The 19,998-nt window shown below is 43.4% G+C and overlaps 1 protein-coding gene across 14 annotated transcripts in view; it reads right to left on the reverse strand.

The window, feature by feature from the left end:
• FCHO1 (FCH and mu domain containing endocytic adaptor 1) overlaps window positions 1–19,998 on the reverse strand; it is a 253,496-nt gene that overhangs the window by 211,638 nt on the left and 21,860 nt on the right. For 5 of the 14 annotated variants that reach the window (XM_073593410.1, XM_073593393.1, XM_073593444.1 and 2 more), the window contains one exon: window positions 603–696. The exons of 8 other annotated variants lie outside the window; for them this stretch is intronic. The gene's annotated coding sequence lies outside the window, so the exon portion shown is untranslated. Of the gene's footprint in view, window positions 1–602; window positions 780–19,998 lie in introns of those variants that run through there. One more of the 14 variants, XM_073593452.1, reaches the window with a different exon arrangement.

Below are 19,998 nucleotides of genomic sequence, written 5' to 3' on the forward strand. Positions count from 1 at the left end.
AAGGGCCAACAACACTAGGCTACCCCTTCCAAATTTGCAGCATTGTCTGCCCTCTGATCTGTTACTGTCTCCACTCTAGAGACATTGTCAGCTATAGACAGTAAATAAGTTAGTGTAAGGAGGATGGCGATTGATGACCAGCCACCTAACCTAAAAGAAGAAGCCATACAAAGTTGGAGTTATAAACAAGGGTTATTAAAAAAAAAAAAAAAAAAAAACGCACACAAGAACAACAACATGGATCACTGTACACGTATGTTAGTGTAGAAAGAACGCAAGAAAGAATACATCCTGCAGAAAAAGGAACAGCACACATATGGGAGGGGAACCTGCAATCGCTTGCCCGGAACTATTTATTTCTGCCAGTACTATATTTGTTCACCACTTACAATACTTAACACAACACTAATACAAATGTGTCTACCTAATTCTTTCTGTATTTGTGCCTTTCCCTTGCCAGAGTTTAAATTTAGAACTGAAAAGACAAAAAGCAGGAGCAGGCGCTGCACAAACCCAAGTGAATAAAGAAAGGCATGGCAACAGAAGCATACAGGCACTGAATAAGGTCAGGGCGGACAGAAGACAGGAAAACAAAATCTAACCTGGGGTCAGGTCAGCAAGAGATGCTGAAATCTAGCAAAACATGTCCAGGTGATGGTGGAGAGCAGGTTGTTGAAGGCACAGATTTTCACATACCTTAGAGAAGAGAGCACAAACAGGTGCATGTTTCAGGGCAGAACAGCAGAAGCAAGTGAACAGGAAATGGGTTAGGTGACATAATACAAAAACAGTCATTTAAAAGTTCTGCTAACACTACTAACATTTCCCTAGAGGGAAGTGAAACTACCATGAATATTTAGCCCACGCAGAATATTTTTTTGGTTAAAGGGGTTTTCCAATTTAAATGAAAATTAGCCCTGTAACTGAAGCACCTCTATACAATAACACAGAGGAAGATATCACCCCTAAAAAAAAACTTACACAAGCATTAGCAAGTTCGGGGAACTGCTAGCACAGGGGAAAGAAAGTAAAGACACACATATCATGTTATTTAAGGACACCATCGAACTGCAATGTGCACATGGGTGACTAAATGAAAGCTCCAAATGTTTCTAGAGTCATCTGATGCAGCAGACTAATTTTAAAAGGAAACAATTGGAGAGAATGCTGATCACATCTCATAATATACTATATGTATGTACCCTCCTGCTAATAATGCCCTGTATGTAGATAACTGTTCTATGAACGGGCCAATAATGGCTTCCAAAAATGATCAATATCTGATTAGCCAGGATACTAGATGGTGTAGCACAATGACAAAGCCTTTACATATATGCTGTCATAAGGCTGCTTTATTCTACCTCCTCCTGCAGTGCTTCTACCACAAAAAAACAAAACAAAAAAAACAAAACAATTGATTTTTGTTGTTTAATTCATAGCCATATCTGTTTAGGACTTTATAAAGTATAATTTAAAATAAAAAGGTAGGACATTACTCTTAACAAGGTTACAGGCGTATTACAAAAGTAAATAAGGTTTTCCGCTTTACGAGCGGTTTTCAGCTTTATTATGGGGGGGGGGGGGGGGAATCTCCTGGAACAAGCTGCCAGTCAAAAAAAAAATTAAAAAAAAAAAAAAAAAAAAAAAAATTAAATTTTTTTTTTTATTTTTGACATGTCAAAATCAATGGTTCCCTATAAGAGCCCATTGATTTGAATAGAAGTCTCATCCAAGTTTGATCATGGTGATCCAACTTGTGCTCTGAGGATTTTGATGGGGAACCTTTGGTCTGGTATAGATTTTTGAGGGGAACCCCACGCCAAAAAAAAAAAAAATAATAAAATGGCGTGGGGTCCCCCACAAAATCCATAGCACACAGTTATCTGAGCATGCAGCCTAGCAGGTCAGGAAAGGGAGGGGGGGAGCGAGCGCCCCAACATGGGGGGGTGGGTGCTTTGGGGCAGGGGGCCTCTTCCCCATAACCCTTGCCGGTGTTTGTGGGGGCCTGTGTGCGGCCAGCTTATCCCTTTAAAGGAGGGGGCCCCCAGATCCCGGCACCCCACCCTATGTGAATGGGTAAGGGATACATTGTACCCCTACTCATTCACCCAAAAAGGTGTCAAAAATAAATAAAAAAACAGTACACAGGTTTTTGACATAGTCCTTTATTAAAGCAGCTTGCTCGCCCCCCCCCCCCCCCCCCCTCTTTCTGACCTGCCAGGCTGCATTCTCAGATAAAGGTCTGGAATGGATTTGGGGGGGGGGGATCCCAAGCCTTTTTTTTTTTTTGCCGTGGGGTTCCCCTCAAAATCCATACCAGTAATATATATATATATATATATATATATATATATACACACATACACACTATGAATATATTATGAATTCCAAGAACTTGCATTTAAAATATTGACTTGAGCAGTCAAATGAAAATCCACACAGCAGAAATGCAGACCTGAATGCAATGCACTGAGGGGGGACGGTTGCAATTTTCCCTTTTGTCAGCTTATGCATGGCAATAAGGGAATGTCTGTGGAGCAGCTCATATGACCACCAGCACACTCCCCAGCTGCGATCACATGTACAGAGCATGTATTGGGCGTTACTTATTGGCAGCCTTTGTTTTTCTGAATTTCCCCCCCATAAACTTATATGAGTGGGAAGGAGATGCGGCTCACCAAGCCTCCGGACCTCATGCAGTCGCTCCCACCCTCTGGGACTAGATTCAGGTGCAGGCTCTGCGCAAGTTAGAGCAATGAAGAAATCCTGGACTGCCACACTCTGAAGAAAGGCATCTTTATTGTAAATCGTTAAAATCCAACATAGAACCCTTCACAAGGAACAATACAGAGCACAATAGCTAACGTGTTTCACATCAATGGATGCTAACTCATAGCTATCATGTGTAAGGGAAAAAGTGTGTTTAAATAAAAGAAGAACATGGAGAAACCACCAATCAAAGCTTGACAATAAGACTATACCCTTAACACAAATTTATCCTAAAATCCCAAGGATAGGTGGTACCTGTGAGTTGAGGAAATCCAGAAAAACACACTGATATTTGAGATAGTAAAAAAATCCATGGATGTGAAACGCGTTAGCAATTGTGCTCTGTATTGTCCCTGTGAAGGGTTCTATGTTGGATTTTAACGATTTACAATAAAGATGCCTTTCTTCAGAGTGCGGCAGTCCAGGATTTCTTCATTGCTCCATAAACTTATATAGTAGATTAGATTTGCTTACTTTAGAGTTTTATGCAAGCTTTAGCCGGATTCAAATTATACTGTATGACAGCTGGATTATGTGGCAATGAATGAATGTTGCAGCTCCTTGCAAACACCTTTGCTGGGATAAAAAAAAAAAAAAAGGAAGACCACTAGTTCAGATAACCAAAACTTTGCATTGTGGGACACAAATCCACTCAATACAATGTCCAGACTGCCGAAATACCCTCCTAATCTGATTATAAATTTGTTGTTTATACACTAAAGGAGACAATATCCAACAATTCCATGCAAAAAAAAAAAAAAAGAGTACATCATATCCTTAATTGTTACACACTTTAAGACCTTAGGCTCACCAGGACTGAAGACTGTTGCAGGTATGAAGTTTAAAAGACAAGTGTGGGGTTTTAACCACTTAGGGCCCTTTCACACCGGGGCGGTGGCGGCGGTAAAACTCCGCTATTGTAAGCAGTGCTTTACCATCGGTATGCGGCCGCTAGCGGGGCGGTTTTACCCCCCCTGCTAGTGGCAGAGAAAGGGTTAAAACCACCGCAAAGCGCCTCTGCAGAAGCGCTTTGCTGGCGGTATAGCCGCGCCATCCCATTGATTTCAATTGGCAGGAGCGGTATACACTCCGCTCCTTCCCCGCTTCAAAGATGCTGCTAGCAGGACTTTTTTTCCCGTCCTGCTAGCGCACCGCTCCAGTGTGAAAGCCCTCGGGGCTTTCACACTGGAATTAAAGCAGCGGCACTTTCGGGTCGGTTTGCAGGCGCTATTATTAGCGCAATATCGCCTGCAAACCGCCCCAGTGTTAAAGGACCCTAAAGGACCGAACCTCTTTCTGAGATTTGTTTACAAGTTAAAAACTTTATTTTTGCTGGAAAATTACTTCGAACCCCCAAACTATAATAAAAAATATATATATATTTTTTTTTTTTTTTTTTTCAAACACCCTACAGAATAAAATGGCGGTCATTGCAATACGTTATGTCACACCGTATTTGTGCAGCGCTCTTACAAGCGCACTTATTTTGAGGAAAAAATACACTTTTTGAATAAAAAAAAAAATAAGACAACAGTAAAGTTAGCCCAATATTTTTTATATTGTGAAAGATAATGTTACGCTGAGTAAATTGATACCCAACATGTCACACTTCAAAATTGCTCCCGCTTGTGGAATGGCGACAAACTTTTACCCTTAAAAATCTCCATAGGCAACGTTTAAAAAAAAAAAAAAAAAAAATTCTACAGTTACAGAGAAGGTCTGGGGCTAGAATTATTGCTCTCGCTCTAATGATCACGGTGATACCTCACGTGTGGTTTGAACACCATTTTCATATGCGGGGCTACTCACGTACACACGCACACGGGCTTGTCGGGACAGGGCATGTTTAAAATGTTTTTGTTTTTTTACCTTTTATTTTTTATTTTTACACTGTTCTTTAAAAAAAAAAAAAAATGGTGTTACTTTTATTCCTACTACAAGGAATGCAAACATCCCATGTAATAGAAAAAAGCCTGACAAGACCTGTTAAATATGAGATCTGGGGTCAAAAAGACCTCAGATCTCATATTTACACTAAAATGCAATAAAAAAAATAGAATTTTTATAAGAGCTTACCTATAAAATCCTTTTCTTGGAGTAAATCAGGGGACACAGAGCCATAGTACTAACTATATGGGTATATAGGCCACTTTTAGGTGATGGACACTGGCACGCCCTAAGACAGGAAGTTCACTCCCTATATAACCCCTCCCATTACTGGGAGTACCTCAGTTTTGTAGCCAAGCAATATACATGTAACCAAAGAGGGGAGGGACCTCTGTGTCCCGTGATGTACTCCAAGAAAAGGATTTTACAGGTAAGCCATTATAAAAATCCTATTTTCTTTATCGTACCATCATGGGACACAGAGCCATAGTAATAACCTCTATGGGATGTCCCAGAACAATGCAACCTAAGGGGAGGGAGACAAACAAAAAACAGGGCACCATCAGACTTGAGGACCTATACTGCAGCCTGCAGCACACCGCGCCCAAAGGTGATATCCTCATGCCTTTTTACATCCACCTGATAGAATCTAGTGAATGTATGGACTGAAGACCAAGTTGCGGCCTTGCATGTTTGATCCATGGAGGCATGGCGGTGCACTGCCCACGAAGCACTAACAGCCCTGGTAGAGTGCGCTTTTGATTTGAAAAGGTGGAATCTTCCTCTTCAAACCATAAGCTTGAATTATTACTTGCCGAATCCACCTAGAAATAGTATATAGTAGACTTCGCTGCTGCCTGTCCTTTCCTAGGACCTTCAGGCAGCACGAACAAAACATTCGTTTTTCGAATCTGAGCAGTCGCTTTCAAGTAGACTTTGACTGCTCTCACTACATCCAGCGAATGCAGCGACTTTTCTTCCTCCCCACAGGGTTCTGGAAAAAATGAAGGTACAACAATATCCTGGTTTAGATGAAAACCTGACACTACCTTCGGTAGAAAGTTAGGATGAGGGTGCAAAACAACCCTATCCTTGTGAATAATTAAATATGGCTCTTTACAAGAAAGAGCAGCCAACTCTGATACCCTTCTTGCAGAAGATATGGCTACCAGAAAAACTAGCTTCCTTGTCAAAAGGACCAAGGGAATATGTCGTATCGGCTCAAATGGCTGTTTCTGTAATACCGACAAAACTAAATTCAAGGCCCAAGGGTTCAGAGGTGGCTTAAGCCGCGTTACTCCCTGAAAAAAGTTACAGACCAAAGAATGCAAAGCGAGTGGTCGTTGAAACAATACCGATAAGGCCGCAACCTGGCGTACTCAAGAGGAGGACCTGATAGGGAATACTCTCTATGGGTGTGCCCCATATGGGCACACCCATAGAGAGTATTCCCTGTCAGGTCCTCCTCTTAAATCATATTTTGGTAGTAAATACCAGTCCCCACTTTTTTCTGACAGTGAATACTCCCTTACTCTTTAAACAACCTTGTTGCTATAAAAAAAAATAATAATTTACTGTGCTATCCCAAAAATCATCGTGTGTGTATAAGATTAAACCTTAAATGAAGTGAAAAAAAGCTGGAACTAACAATGTGAGACACACACACTACAAATATCATAAAAAGGAAAGCTGCGCTGTGAAATGATTTGTGACCATAATAAAAAATATTAGAGAATTTAAATCATACAATTAAAAATGTATAAAGAGTTCATGCAATATGATGTCATATCAACATTTATGTTATCACCAGTGATAAGTGCAGAAAACTGTGAAAATAAGGTACATAGCAGGATGCACACGCAACAGAATCCAGTCCACTCAGATAGGCTGGTTGAAAAGAGCCCACTTAATAAACAATTTTCTAGATGGTGGCTTTGTAATCTTCCTCCCAGCGATGACATTCAATTTCAACACTATGGGGGATGTGATGGGGTGCAAAAAAAAAAAAGTGCCTCCACCCACGAAAATACTGCCGCTTACCAGCTCCTTAGATCTCTTGTTTAAGGAGATCATGCATGCCTGTGGCTCTTAACCCCAGCCTCGGGTCTTTCAAAGCTAAAGGGGCTCCTCAAACTCTCCGCGTAAGATGTCATCTCATGTGGCAGATGTATGTTCATTCACCATGAAAGGACATGAAAACTTCCAAAGCGTGATACGTTTTAAAAATGTTATTGGTATAAAACAGTAATGCACTTACAGTTATGCAGGAAATGTAAAGCGATGGATTAAAAACAAAACCACGAGCCGGCCGGCTCTCGTATGCTGCCCGTAGCTTTCGGGACTAGCGCGGTACGTGGTGACGTCAGCACGCCGCTTCTCCCTACGTCGTTTCGTCACAGATGACGCCTTCCAGGGGCACCTTTTTGCTATATGGTTGTGTATGTGTGTGTGTATATATATATATATATATATATATATATATATATAAATAACTATTTTTGTTGTTTTTGGTGATTGTGTATTAGCAAATACTTTTTAGGAATACAGACTTTTGACTATGGCTAACTATACGGACAGGGACTGGGACAATCTGATGTCTGGATACCTTGATTATGGGAAAAATGAGCATATTGAATCTGAGATTAACAGTCTGTTTCTGAAACTCACCAGAACCCTTGAAAAGAAGTCATCCATGTTTTGGCACATCAAGTCCTTCCAGGACTATATCAAGGATGACATTAACCCCCTGGGACTCAGGGTCCAGATCTTTCCCAACTTGGAGGGTCTGGACACTGATTTCAAAAACGCATGGGAAAAAAGTACTATGCACATGTTTAAAAGACATGATGCGACTTCTCATTACGGAATACGATGGGATGGATCTGGATCTGATCTGGATCTGGATGGGGATATAGAAACTATTTTTTCAGGGTTACAAACATTCCAAACACACAAAACTTGTGGATAGAGAGCTTAAGCTTAAAGCGGAGGTTCTTTTCGGAACCCTCCCCCCCTCCGGTGTCACATTTGGCACCTTTCAGGGGGGAGGGGGGTGCAGATACCTGTCTAAGACAGGTATTTGCACCCACCTCCGGCATAGACTCCCACGGGAGTCTATGCCTCTTCCCGTCCCGCCACGCTGTCTGCTGGGACAAAAAGGTCCCAGAGACAGCACGGACCATTCAGATTGCGCTGTGCGACACACGCATGCGCAGTAGGGAACCGGGAAGTTAAGCCGCAAGGCTTCATTTCCCGATTCCCACACCGAAGATGGCGGAGGCAGCATCCGAGGACCAAGGGACTGTTCAACCTCAGGTGCTGACATCGGTGGACCCTGTGACAGGTGAGTGTCCATATTTTAAAAGTCAGCAGCTGCAGTATTTGTAGCTGCTGACTTTTATTTTGCGGGACTCCCTCTTTAAAAAACATCTAGAAGAGTTCAATAAGGATATTCTAATCAAAAAAGGAGGGCAAATACAATAGGAACCGAGGTGCTTTTGAGAATAACCGTGCTTACAGATGGAATCAACAACAACCAAAAAATAGTAAATTTAAGAATCGCAAAGATCACTACTCTGCAATGTCTAATTCATCTTCAAGTTTATCATCTGTTTCTTCACAGATTCCCTTGAACAAAAAAGCACCTCGTCACAATCGAGGGGATAATCGTTCACAGGGACAAAAGTTCACACCGACAATGCACCTGAGTGCTCCTTGGGAACACCCTCGGTTACAGGTAGAGTACCGATTGTGACGACAGGCTCCACGGCTCCCTCCTTGTTGCCCTCTCATGGAGGCAATAGTAATTCACCTCCGGTCACAAGATCTAGAACTGTACAGGGGGTGGATAGACATGATGTTGCCCCTGGAAACACTTTTAAACAAATCCACCAACAGAATTTAGTTAAGGGTAACAAGAACATATTGTTGGGACAACTGATGGACCCAATACGTCTTTTAACATCATTATTCTCTCCTCCTACACACTGACCAATAGTGAACCCTGGGTACTTCAAAAGGGTCTTGGGTTTTGCCCGAATGAAAATATGGACAAGTTTGAAGTGGTGAAAGATTTGGAACTTTTTGCACGTAAGCTTATGTTAAAAAACATGCATCAGAAACCTCAGGGATCCATCAACTTAACACCCAAAGAAAATCAGGCAATTGATCAGTTGGTGTCGTTCTTGGAAGAGAGCGATACGACTAAGCTAATCGATCGTATTGATTTACCCATGGTACTTTCCCTTCCAACGGATAATATAGGTGGGTCAGCACAGGATTCCAGCAAAGGGTCTAAATTGAAGAAAAAAAAATCAATACAGTTCCCACCCCCAAACTCTAATCCCAATGTCTCTACATTTTTGAAGTTGGTCAACAGGGAGATCGACAAACTTCCCATTCGATCCCCAAGGGTGACCAATGTGAACATGTCGGATAAACAGGCCTTGAAGAAGTTAAGTGACAACCAACTAATAACCATTAAGCCAGCTGACAAGGGGGGCAACACTGTCCTGATGGACAATGCCCAGTACACCTCCATGTGTCTAAAAATTCTTATGAACAAAAACTGGTATAGGAAGATCACTAGAGATGTTGTGGATAGATTCAGGAATATTATTCGTTGGTTGATTCAGCCTACAATAACAACGTTATCAATAAAACCATATGGGAGTACATCAGAGTAAAGTTTCCAGTTGTACCAACTTTTTATTCCTTACCCAAAGTTCACAAGGATAGCCGAAATCCGACAAGCAGACCCATAATATCGGAAAGGGGATCCATTAGCGAGAACGCTAGTCGTTTGATTGATGAATATTTAAAACCTCATGCTTACATTCTTTTGTAAAAGACACAATTCATTTCCTAAAGATTATTGAAAATCTTGTGGTGCCCGATAACGCTTACCTAGTCACCATTGATGTAGAGGCCCTCTACAGCTCCATCCCCTATTCCAGAGGGCTGGCAGCTGTCAAACATGCTATCTTCCAGAGAGGGGATGGTGACTGGGCATACAATGAATTTAGCCTTTTGTTGTTAGTATATCTTGTACCATAACATCTTCACATTTGATGGTTCCCACCTCCAGGTACAGGGAGTAGCGATAGGGACTTGCTGTGCCCCATCCTACGCTAATCTGTACCTGGGGGATTGGGGAAATACGTTTCTCAATGATGAAACCTTATCGATATATACGGACCATTTCCTCGTATGGTTCCGATATATCGATGACATTTTCACCATTTGGGATGGCCCCCTTGATCTGTTACATCAATGCCTTGACAAAATGAACAAAAATCTATTCAATCTCACCTTTACAATGTCATCTAGTTGTAGTGAGATTCCTTTCTTGGATGTAATGGTATCGAGAAGTGAGGATGGTACACTTAGCAGTGGCCTTTTTCGAAAGGCCACTGCGGGCAATACTATATTACATGCTTCCAGTTTCCACCCACAGAGTTTAATAAAATCCATACCATACAGCCAAAATCTCAGGGTGAGAAGGAATTGCACCAACGATGTCATCTTCAAAACTGAGGCAGACAGTTTACGTGAAAGACTTCTTCTCAGAGATTACTCTTGTACATCTCTAAAAAAAAAAAAAAAAAAAAGCCTATACTCGACAAACTCATCTACTCTCAAAAACCTAAAAATCAAGATAATCCTCTTCGTATCATTACAAAGTATTCTACATATGCAAGAGGAGTATCGATATTAATCAGTAAATCTCTTCCATGTATAATGGAACAGGTCTATACTGATCCCCAAGGCAAATATGTAATAATAGTATTTACGGTGTGGGGTACGCGATATATAGTAGTAGGGGTGTATATTCCCCCTCCTTTTTCTTCGTCCACCCTATACTCAATCTTGGAGAAAGTAATTTTGTATTATCCGGCAAAGCTGTTGTTGATGGGTGATTTCAATACCATTATGGCCCCTGGCCTGGACAGACCTGTTCCCCCGAAACAATTTTCTACAGACTTACTTACCTGGGCTCAAGTAATGGGAGTAACTGAGGTCTGGAGGTGGAAACATCCTGAGACTATAGCCTATTCTTGTTTTTCTGCCACATATAAAACCTCTTCTCGTATCGACCTCGCCTTTGCTAATCCGACTATGCTGTCTGATGTATTAGATGTATCATATCTACCCAGCGGACTCTCAGATCACTCACCATTACTTCTTAAGAACCGCAGCCCTATGGTGCTTGGGGACCCACTGGCTTTCTCATGTAGACCTGACGACCAATAACTCACCACAATTGGCGGAATATTGGGAGTTTAATGAGGGATCCTCCTCTGTTGCAATGATATGGGATGCCTTCAAGGCCTTTTCCAGGGGACAATATATCTCCTCTATTGCTGGGATTCGCAGGCAACAGGCAGCCGTTGCAACAGCGCTACAGCAAGCTGTGCAACACCAGTCTGATATTTATACTACTGACCCTACTAATACCCATTTTGACCTCCTGAATGCTGCAAAACGTAAGCTACATCTCCATCTCACAGAGATCACCAGATTAGATCTACATCGGAATAAACAAATGTTCTTTGAACAGGGGGACCGTAATGGTCCTCTTCTAGCGATGTTGGCACAGCCAGATTATCCTCCAACAGTGATTCCCAATGTGGTGTCTGCCTCAGGTGCATCAGTTTCTTTATTACCAGATATACTAGATGTCTTTCGCCAATATTATAGTTCTCTTTATACTTCTGTGTTGCCTTCTGACTTGCAACCCAAGGATTTGGCATCCTGGCTAGACCCATTGGCATTTGGCTGGCTTTCAGATAAAGAAAGAGAATCTCTGGTGGGGCCAATAACCCCGGAGGAGGTACTGAGAGCAATCAAATCATTTCCGTGGGGGAAGTCTCCGGGCCCGGATGGCCTCCCCATAGAGTTTTATAAGACACATGGGAATATATTAGCTCCCAAGCTAGCACAACTTTATTCTCAATGCCTGACAGATGGAGCCCTCCCAACTTCTATGAGCAATCCCCATGTTATACTAATTCATAAAGATCTAAAAGATCCTTCATTGTGTGCCTCCTATAGGCCAATTGCCCTACTTAATACAGATTTTAAAATTTTGACTAAATTACTTACCATCAGACTACAGCCACTATTACCATCTGTTGTAGATATTGATCAAACTGGCTTCATGGCCAACAGGTCAACCGATGTAAATTTGAGACGTTTGTTCACTATTATACATGCAAAGCATTTGAATGAAGGTACTAGGGTGGTGGCCTCCTTAGATATTGAAAAGGCCTTCAATACTATCGAATGGCCTTTTCTTTGGGAGGTCCTTAGAAGGATGGGGTTCCCCCTGATCTTTATTAAATAGATACAGATAATTTATCAAAACCCCACCTCAGCTATCAAGTTGGGAGGTAGCTTATCACAGTCTTTTTCTCTGTCAAGGGGTACTCGACAGGGCTGGCCCCTCTCTCCAGCCCTGTTCGCCATAGCGATGGAACCGCTGGCGGAGGCTCTCCGTACTTCCCTTCATGTTAAGGGATTGCGTGTTGGCTGGCTGGAGGAAAGGGTTGCCTTGTATGCGGACGACCTACTCCTCTTTCTTAATGACGCAGGACCATCACTTAAGGGGGCCCTACAGGTCCTCAATTCTTTCTCCGCAGTCACAGGCCTTAAAGTAGACTGGGAAAAGTCACTTCTATTTCCTATAGACTTTGCGGCTCGTGCTATTGCCGATACGGATACCCCATAAGATGGGTAGAGCATTTTAAATATCTAGGGGTGGTGGTTTCCAGACAGGTTTTAGACTATATATCCCTAAATTTAACACCTGTGATCTAGGAGACTCAACAACGGCTGAAGGCATGGGAGTCATTACCCCTTTCATTGTTAGGACGCATAAATTTAATAAAAATGAATGTACTACCTAAATTCACATATTTATTTCGACACTCTCCCCATTGGATCCCTAAATCTTTCTTTGTAAGGCTACATCATATTTTCTCAGCATTCATATGGAGATCAAAGCCCCCTAGGTATAGCTGGGCGACATTGGTACGCCTGACCTCCCAAGGTGGCCTGGCATGTCCATATTTCCATAAATATTACTTGGCTTCTCAGCTAGTAACTACTGCCTGGTGGCTTAACCCAGATACCTCAAATTCCGCTACTCAGGTAGAAGCAGCAGTGCTGGGATCCCTAGAGGCGCTGACATTCGTGCTCCATATTCATTGACACCATCTATGCTTACCACGCTACATGTATGGGGAGGGGGCCTCAAAATTGAACGATATCCCCTACAGGCAATATCACCTAATGCTCCCCTCTGGTAAAATCCCACTCTGGAGCATTTCTATTCACTACCCGACCCCTATGCTTGGACTAATTTTAAGATAAAAACAGTGACACAGATCATTTTGGATAAATCTTTAATTTCTTTTTCCCAACTAATCTCCGACTTCAATATCCCTCAGTCGTATTCTTTTCGTTTCCTTCAACTCTCCATTGCCTTCAGGTGTCAATTCTCTGGCTCTCCTCTACAACTAGTCCAATCTGCCTTAGAGAAGCTTCTTAGGCTGGATTGCACAAAGAATGCTGCATCTAAATTGTATCTTCACTTAACAACTGCCTCTCTTCCTGATTTAGAGAAATTAAGATCAAAATGGTCTAAGGATATCCCTGAACTTAAATGAGGATGATTGGGATAATATATGGGATTCTCCCTTCAACTCTCTCGTCACCTTGAGAGACAGACTTATTCAGTTTAAGATGGTCCACAGGGCATATTACACCCCCCATATATTAAATAAAATTAATTCAGACTCTGCTCCTGGTTGTTGGCGATGTGGGGAGATTCCTGGAGACTTTACCCATATATTCTGGACTTGTCCAGCTATCGTAAGGTATTGGGAAGAAATACTAGCTTTTATATTCAAAATAACATATATCCCACTGCAACGATCAATGCGAATATGTATTCTAGGTCTGATAGAGCAATTTATTCCTACGACAGCAGGGCGTACTTTGGTGGGGCTGCTTTTGTTCTATGCTCGTAAAGCTACAGCTCTCAGCTGGAAGAAAACCACCCCCCATCGCTGACTTTGTGGAAACAACTCATTAATAATAGCTTACCATTATACAAAGAAACATATATAAATAGGGGTTGTCTCCTCAAATATGAAAAGGTTTGGTCCAAATGGCTCACGGACCCCTCTACAGCCTCAATAGCCTCCTAGAGGTATATGACTCTTTGCAATCTCTCCATTAGTTATTGGGCTCTAGGTGTACATATGTAACATGGGATAACACCTTTCTTGAGAATTAAACTGGCATAGGAACCAGGTATGACCTATGTATGTATGCATGCAGGGTTTTTTTTGTGTGTGTGTGTTTTTTTTTCCATGTATATAGTTTCTTTAATTGCTGCAAGTATTCATTTTTGTTTGTTGTCTGTTTTTTGAAAATTAATAAAAGCGTATAAAAAAAAAAAAAAAAAAAAAAAAAAAAAACACAAAGTATTGTAACCAACATATAGAAGTGAGAAAAATTGTGTTGAAATTTTGGCATGTTCTCACCATGGATCCCAATCTGGGTAGACTCCTTCCTGAGAATCCTCTTTTTACCTTCAGGAAAGCAACATCAGTGGCATCTAGATTAGTGAGAAGTGAGTTCAAGGGGAATTGTGACATGGAGCATTGCAAATACAAGGGTACTTTTATGTGCAGGGCGTGTGGGTACTGCAAATTCATGTACATCAATAGGAATCCTTATCTGAGAGCAGTACCTTTAGGCCGAAGCACTTCGCAAACTGCAAGACCAAAGGGGTCATATACATGTTCCGATGTGACTGTGGGTGTTTCTATGCCGGAAAGACGAAACTCAAGTTCTGGCATAGGGCATACCGACACATTCGGAGCATGCAAACATGTGACCCTGACTTGCCGTGGGGAGACATACTACCTTGGTTCATCAGGGTGTCTTCCCCAAGAACAAGTTCCTGATCTTGGACCGGGTACACCCCAATCTGAGGGGGAGGGGGGGGGGGGGGGAGACTGGAAAAAGAGTCTCCTCCAACTCGAATTGCGATGGATCTACAATTTGCGAGCTACCAAGCCCCCTGGGCTCAATGATGCAGTTTGTTTCAAGCCATTCTTGGAAGGCTTCGACTCTGGGGGTATGGAGAAATAGGACCATTGATTGTCATTCATCCAGTAGGTAAAGGGACTATATTGTGATTTACATGTTTTCACTATCTATACTGTTTACCAATTATTTGGTTCTGCTTTTCGGGTTTGCTCAATTTAGCCTTCAGGATATATGTGCGATTTCTGTACCTAACTGTATTTATGATATACTGTTATCGAATTCTTTAAATTATTATTATTATACAGGATTTATATAGCGCCAACAGTTTACGCAGCGTTTACAACATTAGGGAGGACAGTACAAGTACAATACAATTCAATTCAATACAGGAGGAATCAGAGGGCCCTGCTCGTTAGAGCTTACAATCTAGGAGGGAGGGTCAAGTTATACAAATAGGGTAATAGCTGTGGGGGATGAGCTAATGGAGAAAATAGTGCAGTTGTTAGATGGAGGCAGGATAGGCTTCTCTGAAGAGGAAAGTTTTCAGGGATTGCCTAAATGTTGATAAATTTGGAGACAGTCTGACAGATTGGGGTAGGGAATTCCAGAGGATGGGCGAGGCTCGGGAGAAGTCCTGGAGGCGGATATGGGAGGAGGTGATGAGGGAGCTAGAGAGCAGGAGGTCCTGGGAGGAACGGAGAGGGCGATTAGGTTGGTATTTTGAGACTAGGCTAGTGATGTAGCTGGGGGCAGAGATGTGGACGGCTTTGTAACTTATCGTTAGTATTTTGAATTTAATTCGTTGGGCAAAAACATTTAAACGTTTAAATGTTTTTTACAATCCTTGGGCCCCCAAGTTGGTCCATGGTCCCTTTGGGCAGCTTCATGAATGGCTTCTTTGTTTATTATCCACTTATAAAAATCTTTCATACCAGTACTATCGTAGTGCCATGTGTCCAAGATTTTGGATCACTCTGCACTATCCACCTGGGGGTAGAGGGATCTTGTCCTGGGTGTACATGTCGTTTATTTTAGGACATTGTCTAGCTCTGATAATCATGTTCTTCGTGTTCTCCCTTTCCCCTTTTTTTGTTCACCTTCCTTCTTTTTTTTGTACAGACGTGTAAGCTCCACGTCTTCCTATATCCACGATACATTCATGTCCAGTTTATCTAGTGTTTACCATCTTTGCCCGTTTTCATGGTCTGGTCATGGTCTATACGGCAGTTTCATGATGACTTTTGCGTTTGTTATCCACTCATTTCAGCATTTACCACATTAGCAGTATCTTTTTCAGGCATGGGGCCATTTGGTATAAACAGATTAGGTTGAGGTATTGATACTTATAATCTTTTCCTTTTTCTTTCTGTTTTCTTACTTAGTTATATACCGCTAATATACATCTATTTATTTTTATTGTGGCCCTATTGGTGCAGATAGCTATGTGGTTGGCCCGTTGTATAGGCGCTGTAATCTGTGTGTGTGCCCGGCACGGCTAGGACATTCTTTTCTGAGAACGTCTGAGGGGTTGTGGTGTCTTTTTCCATCTCAGACATCCCCCCTCCATCACTGGGTCAGTCGTCACTGACTGTCCCCACGGCTTGTTAGCCGCGCAGGTGGGAGTCGACGGCGGCGCATCACTACGCGGCGTTATGATGTGGCACCGTGATTGCATTCCAGCTTGGCTGGCGCACATGCGCGGAGACTCGTGGACATCGGGGAGCGGTCGACACTCAGGGGGCCCAGGCACACCTCCATCCAGCTGATTCTAATTTAGAATCAGCTGATGGTTGAATCGGTTGGGCTATATATAGCCTAGGATGGAGACTATTGACCTGATTGATTCCATGGGAAACATGAGGATATTTAGGAATCGGTTCAGATCCTTGAGATCTAGAGTGGGGCTGACATCCCCATTTGGTTTTGGCACCACAAAGAGGTTTGAATAAAACCCCAACCCCTGCTCTTCCATGGGAACCTCCCTGATCACCCTTTGAGGCTAAAGCCGTTCTAATGCTTGAAAGAGAGACTTTTTTCTCTGGATCTTTGGGGACATTTGACCTCAGAAAACGAGGAGACGGAAACTCCCGGAACTCCAGTTTGTAACCCAGAGCTAATGTGGAGAGCACCCATCTGTCCCGAAATTCTTCATGCCAGACCCTTGAGAACTGCAGAGGTCTTCCCCCCCACTCGGGGGGGGCGCCCCATCATAAAGAGGCCTTAGCATTCTGCGTTGTAGGTTTCCTTCCCCAGGACTTCTTCTGTCCCTGGGGTTGACCCTGAGGTTAACCCCTTGAAACTGATGGCAGAGTCCGTCGCTACTGCCTAGAGGCTGATGCCCCTGACTCTGGAGAAGGAGCCCGTTTAAATGAAGGACGTTTATTCCTTTTCTTAATTGGCAAAAGGGTACTTTTCCCACTTGAAATTTTCTGGATGTATTTAACCAAATCCTCTCCAAACAGCCGTTCACCGTGAAAAGGAAAACCAGCCAGGAGTTTTTTGCACGGCGCTTCAGCTGACCAATTTTTCAACCATAAGATCCTACGCATATGCACAAGTACAAGCGTCAGGCGAGAAGCCTGAAGGATAGAATCTCTAATAGCGTCAATAGCAAAACATAATGCCCCTGGTAGCTCGGCTAAATCCCGTGCCTGTTGACCAGGGATGACCTTGAGCACCTGTCTCAACTGGTCCTTCAGGGATTGACATACACCTATTGCCGCCACTGCAGGTTGAGTTACTGTTCCTGCCAAAGAAAATTAGATTTTTAACAGAAATTCCAATCTTTTATCGGTTGGATCCTTAAGCATTTGAGCATTGTCTACCGGAAAAGTTACATTTTCATTCATAGATGAAATAGCTGCATCAATGTCCGGTATATTCCACTTTTTTGTGAATTTTTCCTCCATAGGATAAAGTGTAGAGAACTTTTTAGGAGTGAGAAAATGCTTATCTGGGTGATCCCACTCGGAATACATAAGCTGTTCCAGCAATGGATGGACAGGAAAAGCATGCATAGCTTGGGGAGGCTTTAGGCAACCCAAAGAAGAAGTGTTTTTTTCAGCTGACTCATTTAAGGGTAGCTTAAATGTGGAGCGAACCATTTCTGTCAGCGATTGTACCAGCAATTTTTCAGATTGTGAAGCTGAAAAAGGCTCTTCCACAACTGATTCCTGGGAAGAGGAGTCAGCCTCCTCATGGTCCCCTGAGGGGGCCTCATCCTCCCCTGCCCACCGATCCTCTGCTTGAAGGTCCTGGGCGGTAGCAGGGGAACTATCACACTTTCTCCCATGCTGGGAATATGCGATTAGAGCAGTCAGTCTTTCCTCCAGCCCCACCAAAGCTGAGGAGAAAACATCCTCAGTAATGTAGACAGGGGCTGAAGTGTTGGAAACAGTTGCAACACTTAAACCCGATGGCTCACCCTGATCAGCTACCTCTGGATCTTCGGGGGGGATGGCATTGCTGGGGTGAGACTAGGGTCCCCAGAGCCTGAAGGTGATAACTTTGGTCCCCTTTTTGAGGAATCTGTATGTCCCTTTCTGGAATGCATAGTCCTAAGCACAAATACAGAGGTATTTACAAGGAAAAAACGCACCCACTGCTGAGCAATAGTTCAGTAATTGTTACTGCTATTATGCGCTCGGCCTGATGTGGAGTAAATTTGCCTTGGGGAATGCCTGCGTCCCACAATCACATGCCCAGGACTGCTTCTGTGTCCCTCCGTTACTCCAAATGAGACTGACAATGGAGGTTTTTTGAGCTGTGACGCCAACGCTAAGCCACGCCCCCTTACTTTCTCACTACGCCCCCCCCCCTTTTTAAAAAAAAAAAAAAGAAGATGATTCCCGCACGCAGGCCTCCGATTGGATCAGTGCGGGGGGGCGGGTGGATGAGGAGAGCACGGGGGAAGATGAGAGCCGCCAAATCCCCCCAACCTCTTACTGGTGGCCAGAAAGGATAGCTGGAGGAAGCCATGCAGCTTCTTCTGACACAGAGCAAGATCTGAAAGCATGGAAACAGGTACGTGCTCTTTACAGCCCCCAGTGGTGACTTTAGGCATGACAACATTTACTGTATAGGAGAAATCCAAAAGGAATTTTTTTTTTTTAACCACTTGCCGCCCGCCATATAGCAGAATGACGTCGGCAAAGTGGTTTCAATATCCTGACTGGACGTCATATGACGTCCTCAGGATATTGAGCCGCTGCGCGCCTCCGGGGGCGCGCATCGCGGCGATCGTTGCTGCGGCGTGTCAGTCTGACACCCCGCAACACCGATCTAGGTAAAGAGTCTCTGACGGAGACTCTTTACCACAAGATCAGCCGTGTCCAATCACGGCTGATCACGGCTGTCAATAGGAAGAGCTGGTTATCGGCTTTTCCTCACTCGCGTCTGACAGACGCGAGTAGAGGAGAGCCGATCGGCTGCTCTCCTTACAGGGGGGGACTGTGCTGATTGTTTATCAGCACAGCCCCCCCTCGGATCCTACCCAGGACCACCAGGGAAGCCGCCCAGGACCACCAGGGAAGCCAGCCACACTGGACCACCAGGTATGCCCCCTAGACCCCCAGGGAAATACTGATCTGTGCAAAGGCAGCTGCCAATCAATGCCCAGGCAGCTGCCAATCAGTGCCCACTCCCATGCCTACCACTGCCAGTGCCACCAGGGATGCCCATCAGTGCCGCGTATCAGTGCCCATCAGTGCCACGTATCAGTGCCCATCAGTGCCACGTATCAGTGCCGCCTATCAGTGCCCAGCAGAACCCATCTGTGCAGCCTTTCAGTGCCCATAGGTGTTGCCTAACGGTGCCCATCAGTGCCACCCAGTGCCACCCATAAGTGCCCATCAGTGCTGCATATCAGTACCACCCATCAGTGCCCGCTCATTGTTGCCACCTCATCGCTGCCGCCTTATCAGTGCCCATCAGTGAAGGAGAAAACTTACTTATTTACAAAATTTTTAAACAAAAACAAAACTTATTTTTTTCAGAATTTTCGGTCTTTTTTTATCTGTTTCGCAAAAAATAAAAACTGCAGAGGTGATCAAATACCACCAAAAGAAAGCTCTATTTGTGGGAACAAAATGATAAAAATTTAGTTTGGGTACAGTGTTGGATGACCGCGCAATTGTCATTCAAACTGCGACAGCACTAAAAGCTGAAAATTGGCCTGGGCAGGAAGGTGTCTAAGTGCCCTGTATTGAAGTGGTTAAATTCCTTAGTAATCTCCACTTACCTTATCCTGAGGCAGGGTTCTGTGGTACAACCAAACAGACC

This window comes from Aquarana catesbeiana, linkage group LG01 (assembly GCF_042186555.1).
Source record: "Aquarana catesbeiana isolate 2022-GZ linkage group LG01, ASM4218655v1, whole genome shotgun sequence".
In the NCBI taxonomy this organism is placed as follows: Eukaryota; Metazoa; Chordata; class Amphibia; order Anura; family Ranidae; genus Aquarana; species Aquarana catesbeiana.